This window comes from Rhamphochromis sp. 'chilingali', assembly GCF_963969265.1.
Source record: "Rhamphochromis sp. 'chilingali' genome assembly, chromosome: 2".
NCBI lineage: Eukaryota > Metazoa > Chordata > Actinopteri > Cichliformes > Cichlidae > Rhamphochromis > Rhamphochromis sp. 'chilingali'.
Window position 1 is genome coordinate 4,916,646 of NC_137930.1, and position 10,373 is coordinate 4,927,018.

General features: G+C 42.2%; 1 protein-coding gene across 1 annotated transcript in view; it reads left to right on the forward strand.

The window, feature by feature from the left end:
* The first annotated feature begins 877 nt into the window (after positions 1 to 877).
* Positions 878 to 10,373, forward strand: part of smpd3 (sphingomyelin phosphodiesterase 3) — a 100,439-nt gene continuing 90,943 nt past the window's right edge. The window contains exon 1 of the mRNA XM_080876712.1: positions 878 to 1,022. The gene's annotated coding sequence lies outside the window, so the exon portion shown is untranslated. The remainder of the gene's footprint in view (positions 1,023 to 10,373) is intronic.

Consider the following 10,373-nt stretch of genomic DNA (forward strand, 5'->3'; position numbering starts at 1 on the left):
AAATATGACACTGGCTTCTTTTGAGACCTCCTGGATTAGTCGTCTGTGTGCTTTTTGAGGAATGTTGGTAGACTGGAAAGATTCACCACTGTTCCAAGCTTTCTCCATTTGTGGATAACGGCTCCTATTTAAGGCTTTTGAACTCCTAAAGCCTTAGAAATAGTGTTGTACCCCTTTCCAGATAGATGTCATTGACTTTTCAGGTATTTCCTTAGATCGTGGCATGAGCTGTTGCTTTTTGAGATTTTTTTTGCTTCACTTAGTCGACAGGTTGTATTTAAGTGATTTCTTGTACTCAGCATGTCTGGCAGTAATCAGGTTTGAGGCACAAAGTCCTTTTACCAGTGCAGACTACATATGCAAAAATACACATGCATAAATTCAACAAATGAAATCTTTCAAAAATTGCTGACTTTATGCCAAAATATGATATAAACATATCTGAATATTGCGGTTGTACCCCATCTTTGCTATTGCAGAATTCTCACATAGATTTTACTTCAGAAACTGTCCAACATCACCTTGACTGTGATTTGCTCCTGTAATAAAACAAACAATAAAACAACTTTACCTTACTTTATAAGGTAAAGTCTCTATTTTAAAAATACATTTTTTGGAGTAACCCAAAACCCAACTTCACTGTACTTTAATAGATGTTAATTGATCAATAAATCAAACACCTATACCCACTCTCTCTCTCTCTCTCTCTCTCTCTCTCTCTCTCTGTCTTTCAGTCGCTAGGGAAGTGGGCGTGGCGTCGTAACCAGGCAGTGACGTCAGCGGGAGCTGTTCAAAGTGGTGTGGTGCTGAAAAGACAACTCTCCCGGCCGCTCAGTCAGGCAGCCAGACGCCCGCCCGCCCGCCCGCTCGCTCGTTCGCTCGCTCGGCTCTAGGTCGGTTGTTCCGCGGCCAGCAGCTGGTCCGGGGACGCTGGATTTCACCGCCTTGAAGAGCGTTCATTAGCGCTCAGTGCAGGAAGACAGAGAAGGAGGAGAAGCCCATGTGGGAGCGATTTCCAACAAGTAAGTCGGCTCTTTCCTCAGCAGCAGCAGCAGTAGTAGCAGGGACTAATACTTTTATACCGGGGTAGAGATGTTGGTAAATCGCGAGTGATCCTTTTGTAACAGCAGCACGTGTGTGTGTGTGTGTGTGTGTGTGTGTGTGTGTGTGTGTGTGTGTGTGTGTGTGTGTGTGTGTGTGTGTGTGTGTGTGTGTGTGTTCCAGCCGCGCCTAAATCTTAGTCTGTGTGCCTGCCCGGGGTAAAACATTTGACTCACATTTGCATGAACCAATGGTCAGACATGCTCTCGTTCTCTGTCTCACTCTCTCCGTGTGCGTTTGTGCGTGTGTGTGTGTGCATGTGTGGCTCTCTCACACATGCACATTGTTTTCCTTGCCTGGATGTCTGGGATGAGATGCGGTGCAAGTGAATGGAAAGTCTCCCCCTCGTACTCGCTGTTTCAGTGAGCTACACGACAGGAACAGTAACTCTGATGTTTTCAGCTGGACTTAAACGTGGTGTTCACTTCACTGGCTGACTGTGCTTTTTCATAAAGCTGCCGCCTGATGCAGTGGCTTTGTGGTTTGAGTGGTTTACACCAGCAGGCATCTTACTGGGAGGACTGGTATTTTAGTGGGCAGGCCTGCTGCTGTGTCTTCTGATAGCTGATACAGCATCACAGTGTGGCAGAAAGTGCACCAGACTCTCTGTTAGTGAGGTGTGTGTGTGTGTGTGTGTGTGTGTGTGTGTGTGTGTGTGTGTGTGTGTGTGTGTGTGTGTGTGTGTGTGTGTGTGTGTGTGTGTGTGTGTCTTTTCATTCCAGAGTATATGTTTAGGTGTGGCCTGACCGGTCTCCTCTCCTCTCCTCATTTCCTTTTATGGGTTCTTCTTTTTCACCTCCTTCCCTCAGTTTCCTGCCCCTGCTTCTTCCTTCTCCTTCTTTCTTTTTTCCTCTTTATGCCCTCATCAGTCTGATAGCTTGTTTTATCTTCAGTCTTTTGTTTCGTCCTCCTTTCCTCTTCTTTTCTCCAACACTCTTCTCATCATGGATTTTTTCCCTCCCTCTTTTAATATTTCTTCGTCTTGTCTTTTCCATCTGTGATGTCTTAAGTTGTCAGACATTTAATTTCCTCTTCCTCATCAGGTCTCTCTTATCTTCTTTTTATTTCTTTTTTACCTCTCCTTTCCTCCTTCCTCATCCATCTTATCCTTTTCTTGTACGTCCTCTGTCCTCCCCTTTTTGCGCCTCCCCTTCTCCCTCTTTCTTGTAATCTGGTCTTTCTTTTTTCTTCCCACTCTTTTCCACTACATCCTTTCCTATTCATTTCTTCCTTTCATCTCTCACTGTTTTATCATCTCTTAGTGTCTTTTGTTTCCTCCTTCATTTACTTCTTTTGCCTTACTTGTCCTTGCCTACACCCTTTTTGTTCTCTCCTTTCCTTCCTTCACTTTCTCCTCTCCTTTTTTTGTCTCACATGTGTTTCTTTCATTTATCTCATGTTGTTTCCTTTCCTCTTCTCTTTCCCACCTTCCTTCTTTTTTCTTAATCTTTCACTTCCTCTGCAGTATTGCTTTATCGCCTACTTTTATCTTTTGTTTCCTTCTTTTTGTTAAATCAATATCATGCCCTCTTGTACCCCCATTTGGCTCTAATCTCCCCCTTTTGGTTCTCTCCTGTTATTTTACTTTCCTCCCTGCCCTTCTTTCCTTCTCCTCTTTTCTTAGCTTACCCCCACATTGTTTCTTTTTCTCTCCATTTCTTCTCTTCCTTTGCTGTCCTGCAACTTTTCTTGCCACCTCTTCTCTTTTTCTCCCGCTCGACATTTATTCTAGTCTTGCCTTATCTCATCATATTTCCTTTCATCCTCGTCTCTCGCATCTTTTTTCTATAGCTTGGTCTTTCCACTCTTCTCCTCTCCTCTCAGTTTTTTATTGGCATTGCTGATGTGGTGAAAGGGAGTGGAGCCTCCACACATATGCACATCCAAAGTAAAGCAACCGGCAGTCAGCTCTACTGTCTTTTTGATTTTGCTCTCCTTGCAGCATAAACACCATCCAATGTGACAGCGGCCCTGTAGAAGACATCAAAGTCTGAAACCTTTTTTTCCCCATTAGGACTCATTTTCCATCTAATTTGCCCGTTTTCTGTATCTCCTCATTAAAGCTTTAAGATCATTTTTAAAAAGGGCCCAATTTGAAAGTTCAGAAGCTGAGGGGTGCTTATTTTTACTTCCTAAATCAAGATAATGACCCTGATCACGCCACTGTGACATCATCTTTTTATCCAAATTTGGAAAGATCCCTTTAAGGACTTGCCACACTGCATCACTCCCTTTCAATAAACACATGTGGTGTCACAGGAATCACCAAGACCTCATGTTTACAGAAATATAGCCCATTAAAATGTATTTTAAACACTGCTTGCATCACAGATGTGAGGATGTGCTGTGTCCCAAATCTTTATGACTGCTGGGTATCAGGACTTGTGCTTTGCAGCTGCTGGAAAAATGAAATGTAAAGAAACAGATGCTGTGTGAGAAAATCATTTGGTTACAGTAGCTGTTTATTCATCCATCTGTTTTTCTGTCACTCTACTGTACTGCCTGTGCTATGAGGCAGGTTTAACCCTGGGTTTTCATGCTTACAAATGTTGTTCACTTCTTACCAGGGCACATCACCATGGTAACTTATGCTGCAGACCTAACCTGCTTCAGAAAAAAAGAAGCAATCAATTTCCTGGGAAAAAAAGCATCAATGATCTTCAACGATCCCTCTCAGATATCTACAGCCTTGTCTTTCCTTTAGGAATACCCACAAGAAGTATAGATTCTTGGGAACAATTTTATTTCTTGTTCTTTTCTAACATTTGTTGGCCTCAGGCAATTTTAAAGCCTCTTCATTGTTCTTAAAGGCTTAAAATAGGAATATATAGTCGTAAAACAGGGCGCCTAAATGTTGCATTTGTTAACTTTATATCAATGCAACAAGTAAAGCTTCTTAACAGCTAGCTGTGCTGACAGGGAGCAGATCCCAGGTATGAATGTCCTGGCTGGCTGTGGCATGTTCAGGTAAACTGCTGATTTTAAGTGGAGACCTGTCGAGGTCTACGTTAAGGATGGATGTGGTTAGATCCTCCTGTATCGTGATGATGGCGTGGTGATACTTATAGGTCTGTTAACTGAAACAGATGCCTTTTCTCTTTGCGTCCAGACTTTAGGATTCGTTTTTTTAGTCTTACTCAAAAGTACTTTGCCGGAAGTCACATTCAAACATTGACACAGCATGATGTTGTGCTATAGCTAGATGCACACACACATACACATTTCTACACTGACTCCAGCAGTGATGCTTTATATTGCGCACTCTGTGTTTAATCTGTACAGTTTCTTCTAACTGTACAGATTGTTGTTTTTGCTCTTCTTCCTGTAGACCTGCACATGTTTGAGGTTCTACATGCAGTGCTGTGAAAAAGCATTTTTTCCGCCTTCCTGCTTTTTTTTGCCCTTTTTTTGTCATTTTTTTAAGTATATGTTTTACATTTGGAGTGGCCAAGTCAAAGTCTGGACTCAAATCAGATTGAGATGCTTTGGCATGACCTTAAAGGCACCATCCATGGTAGAAAACTCTCCAATGTGGCTTTTCGTGCAAAGAAGACTAGGACAAAAATCCTCCACAGCACATGAAAGATTCATTTCCAATTATTGCAAACACTTGATTACAGTTCTTGCTGCCAAGCGGAGCACAAGCAGTTATTAGGGTTAGGGGGGAAATGACCTACATAGCCAGGTAAGTCTGGAAAATGTTCTTTGAATTTTCTGACAATATGAGAGTGCTGTATAATGTATGCTTCTGCATTCATGTGGATGTAAATATAGGTACACAGAAAGCAGTTTAAGCCCTCTCTTTGCATCTCTTTGCATTTAGATCTGTTCTCATAGCCCGCCTCTTTTTGTAGTTCCCCGGTTATCTCAGAATTAGAGTAATCCTGTGCCTTTAGTCAAAACACCATGTCTGCTTTCAGTTCTGTCACACATTTAATGGGGCCCGTGGTTGCCAGCGCAGCAGAAGTCTTCACAATATGCCTGCATCTTTAAACACAATCTCGAGACTAACATCTTCAGTCTGGCTTGCACAACATCTCCACGTTTGCCAGTTTGATTGCTTAAATCATCACCTTCTGTTTGATATTTAGAAATGAAAACTGTGAGTCATAACCCTCTTTGGTGAGTGCCTGTTATTGTTATTGTTATTCTTTTCTAATTGTGGTTTTAGATGTGTAATCTTTCAAACAAATGTCCTGATGTCTTTATTAAATTCAGTGGATGCTGAGAGCTTTGATGATTAACATCTCAGAACGAGGCCGGAGGCGTGATCTGCGCTCAGTTTGATGGCCCAATTTGCTGCGTGTTCAAAAATCCCCCGAAAAAGCTAACTAGGACTCCCCCCTCTTCCAGTGGCCTTTCTGTTACTGGCAGAAAATGTGAAGGGAAGTAGTTCAACTAGTCATGGCCCTGGGTGTCCATCAGTCTGGGCTATCTGTTCCTGACAGGCAAAGCAGGTGATTGAGCGGACCCGGCTGGTCAATAGCAGAGGGAGGTGCGGGGGTCTGTCATGGGAGTTCAGAGATACCTGATAGTGCAGGATCCAGTTTCTCTCCCTGCAGGCAGGTACAGAGAGATCATAAATACTCGTTAATAGATGGTGGCATAATATTTGGTTCTCACAGTGAATGGAACAATCCACCTGCTCTAAATTGCCTCAAGGAGGTCAGAGGTCATCTCGGTGAAAAACATGACTAAGATGGATGTTTGTCATTACAGAAGCTAAGACTTGAGCTGATCATCTGCTGCAGCTGGTTGTCAGGCTCTGTTCACTCTTTACTCTGTGAAGTAACCCATGAAGCTCTTTTCTAAACTGGATGGCTTCAGGTCTGCTTATAGAGCAAAATCACTGGCTTTGCATCAGAAGTTAGAGAGGGGGTCTCTGCCGATCCAGAAACTGCTCTAGTGCTCGCCAAACCACGTTTTTATTAATATATAAACTCATCATTAAGGGTATCAAATGTCATCTTTATGGGGGAATCAAGAAGAGATGCCTTGTGAGTGTATCTCTGAACCAGCAGCAGCTTGTTACACGTTCGAAAGCTTCACTTGAGCCCAAACGTGCAAAAAGTTTTGAAGCAGCAACCTTTCAGAATTTAAACACTACACAAGTACACATTGTACATTCTGTAATAACCTGACTTGTTACCTCCTTATTCTACTTTATCTACCTTTAACTATTTTTAATGTAAAAATAATTACATTGTAATTTCAAATAGAACACATTGAAATTCTATTTATTTAAAACGTGCAACATTTTATAAAGTGCTGCCAAGTGTTTCTCTCTTGCTCAGAGTAAAAATGTACTAAAATTAAACCTTGCAGTGGCACAAGAGGTAAAAGTCGAACATCTCCATCCTCCTTCCATTGCTCATTAATCTGTTCCCATACTAGATTTATCCCGACTAGCTTTTGCTTTAGAGTTTTTCATTCAGGTCATTTTGGGCTGCCAGATTTGCTGCTTTATTTTTAGCGATGATGCAATTGCTTTTTTTTCCACGCAAGTCCAATTTTTTCATCTTGCCAGGTCAAAAGATGCTGCACATTACGTCTCCATGAGCTGAATGCGCCCTGCACAATTATAATCAAAATTGAGATGTAAACGTGATTTTTAGACGTCCTTCCTTTTTGTTTTTAATGTGTTGGGCTGAGACTTCACAGTTCTCATACGTCTGTCGGTTCCCCTGCCTCTACCTGCTACTCTCATATGAGCCTGAATACAGCGTATCCCCACAGCCACTGGTGGCAGATCCAGCAAGCAGCCAAAGTAAACACACAAAGGAAGCCTCGACTGTAGCTTGTACACTTTCCTTCGCTTTCCAAATCTCATTTTAAAACTGGAATCTTTATCTGTCCGTGTGCAGCAGTGAGTGGTCTGCAGCAGAGATTAGAGGCTTGTTGTTGACAGTCAAGTGGAGGCCTGCTGTCTTTTGAATTAGCCACTGAGATCCTTGTAGGACGTGTGATACCTGTGGGCTTATGCTCTTAATTTCAAACCATGAGGATGGAATCGTGGTGTGAAACGTGGCTGCCATGGCTCACTCTTTATTACAGCAGACCTTACTGGCACTGGTAGCACAGTATATTGTATTTTAAAATACAATATATGTTGATGATTTGATCATAAGGTGCAAAAATAAGGTGAGAGGATCAACGTCTTTACATTAGCAGCTCCATTGGAGACTGCTGTTTTTGCAGTATAGCAGGTTTCTTCATTTAGCTTTTGTGTGTTTATTAAACACAGCAATGAATCATAATTTGTCTAAATAAGAGAGAGCGTTTTGGATGCAGTGGTTAGCGTTGCTGCACAGTAGGAAGTGGCTGGGTTCAGATCCACTGGGCCTTTATGTGTGGTGCTTGCATGCTCTCCCTGTGCCTGAGTGGGCTGCAGCACATAATTAAGAAAGACATTCTTAATTAGGATTCAGGGTATTTTTGTTTTTTGGAATAAGTTTAGAATCAACATATTTTTGCCACTTTCGTTGTAGCTTTTCCACTGCTCTGTTCAGCTAACCTATGGTATTCTAGGTTGCGCTAAAAGCATTATCTATTGTTGCGCCTTTAGCACAGCAATCGAACACACACACAGATGCACAAAGACACACATGACTCGGACAAAAGGACTGCGAGCGCTTTTATTTCTGAACGGGACAGAGGAGAATGGAGATATGTTTTACTGGCAGTCTTTTAGCTTGAACATCCAAGCTGAGAGCCTCTTATTTATATATAGGCGCAGAAGTTTCGAGTGTGTGAGTGTCTGAAGGCAGGTGTGACTGGGTACCACATATTTTTCAGCAGACTTGCACCTTATGGTGAGCACGATTAAAAAACCCCTGCCAGGTTTTCAGGTTGCAGAATCTCAGAGGACCATTTTTCACCGCCTGCCAATATACCGCACACATGGATTGGTGATGTGGTGCCTGTGCGCTGCAGCAGATCAGACGGGAAGCCCCTCATTGAAAGCCTGTGGGATTAGCTATTTCACAGGATTGTCACCCTGATCCTCTAATGTTTTGTTAGCATGGCCTACTTAAAGACCACATCTGGTCAGTGTGATGCTATGCAGGAGTGCTAAAAAAGCTGTTTAACCTATATAACATGAGGTCTATGTGGTCAGGACAAGTTCCAAACAAAGCTACTCTACAGCCACTGTTTACTTCCGTTAGTCCTATGGCCTGTTTTTTTCTTCACAGCAACAAAGCAGCTGAATTTTACTTGAATCTTTTTGAACCCGCACAACATCCAGCTAATGCAGTTAAAATAATTCATTATTCATAGCAGGACATAAATAGTAAGTCTGCTGGGTAAATGTGATTGCGAAACTGTGTCAAGCTTGAGGAACGTTTTCCCCTTTTTGTTTTCTGTCTGAAAGTTAGATGAAGAGATTGGCACCGACCTTTGTTACTGTGCAACTGAGTGAACAATTCAGAATACTGAGTTCAAGTCTTGGCATATTAAACTTCTCTGAAGGGTTTTCACAATGATATTCCCCCAACAATGATGTCTTATTTCAGCGGTCCCCGACCCCCGGGCCACGGTCTGGTACCGGTCCGTGAGTTGTTTGGTACCGGACCGTGAGATTTGAGGCTCGGGTGTGAAATTTATGATTTTCAGGGTTTTTATCGTTAACTCGGTTTCCCTGGGTCTTTTCCCGTGTTGTAGTTTTGTGTCTTATTTTGAAAGAAATATTTCTCCGTTACCATAGCGACAAGAGGGCATTAAGGGGCAGGGAGGCGGATGTTACTCTCAATATTGTTGGCGCATTTCATTTGGACGCTGCTAATAAAGTTACACAATTACACAGTGAATTCATGTTTTTGTCTTTGTCGAATCATCTTATTTGTATTTATCTGCGGCACCTTCTTCTTCTTCATGTGTTAGAACGACACCCTCTGACATTTATTTATTAGTGACAATCTTCTCGCTCTTCTTGTGAAAGTTCAGTTGCTTATGTCCCTCTCCTATTTTCCCTACCAGCTGGCTTGCAGGCCGGGTTGCTGTTGTAGTGGTCCTCCATATCAATTAGCTGCTTCCTCAGCCTCGTCCACAGTTGGACACATCCATACCTGATGGTCCAGGACTGCAGCTAGCGATGGTACTCTGTCTCCTGCTCTGCAGATTCGCTGTTTTAGTGACTCCAAGCAGAATCTGCAGCAGCCAGTGATCTAAATCTAAATGGATGGGAAACACTGGAAAATGCATTAGTGATACTGGATTATGTCTTATCTTTGTATTGTAATGGATCAAAAAACATGTGCCCCTGACCCATGGTACTATAATTAAAATTGATGTGGGAATTTGTTGTGCTTCATATTTCTTGTATCCAATTTTGTAAAGCTATATTTGGTGATGTTAGTCAGTGTTATTTAAACTGTTCCAAAGCTTTATGAGGCAAATATTTACTCTTTAATCCTTATACAGAAGAAAAATACAACTTTTGCTGGAGTTTGTCAAAACTCACTCTGACCTGTTGAATGCAACGAGGAGGTTTGCGGTATTTCAAAGTTCTACCAAATATTTGTTACAGTTTGTGGGGGGTTTTTTTTTCAGGTGAAAGCTTCAAAATTCAGCCTAAACCTTAAGGCTTTACTTAGATAGATTTGAGGGTCAGGGAGCCTGAACCAGAAGATGTAGGCTGTGTTTAACAGGCACTATTTTATAGTATAGGTAAACTGTATGATTACTGCAGTAATTAGACCCTGCAAAGCTGATTAGAGGCCAGACCATGTATGAACGTTCACTCACCAATCTTTCCTCCACCCTCTCAACTCTCTTCTCTTTCATTTCTGCCCAGACTGATCGGGCTCCATGTTTTCATCCTGCCTTCATGTGGCCTCTTGTATGTCTGCCATCCTCCCGTCTTCTCTGTATCCTCCATCTGTCTATCTCCTTCCCTACATCCATGCTGGCAGGTTTGTATGCCAGCATGCCAGCACGGGTGGGATGTCTGCTAAACTCTACTGCTTTTGGTTATGCACTGTCCAAAAAGGAAAAGGATAATGCTAAAAGGAACCCGGCTTGAAGCCCTGTTCTCGTGATAGTTTAAATTTGGTGTCTCAGAAAATTCATGGTCGCATGCAAGCTTTGAAGCAAAGCCTTCAGTCCATTGTAGCAGGAATCTGAAACAGGAAAGCATCTCTATTACAAAGACACGACATTCTCTTCGTAGAAAATCCCCACTCAGCAAGTTACTTTATTTCAGGATCTACTGTTTATGCAATAATATATGATAATAAGCTTTGGCTTTACAATATCCATCTGGATAGTGGGCG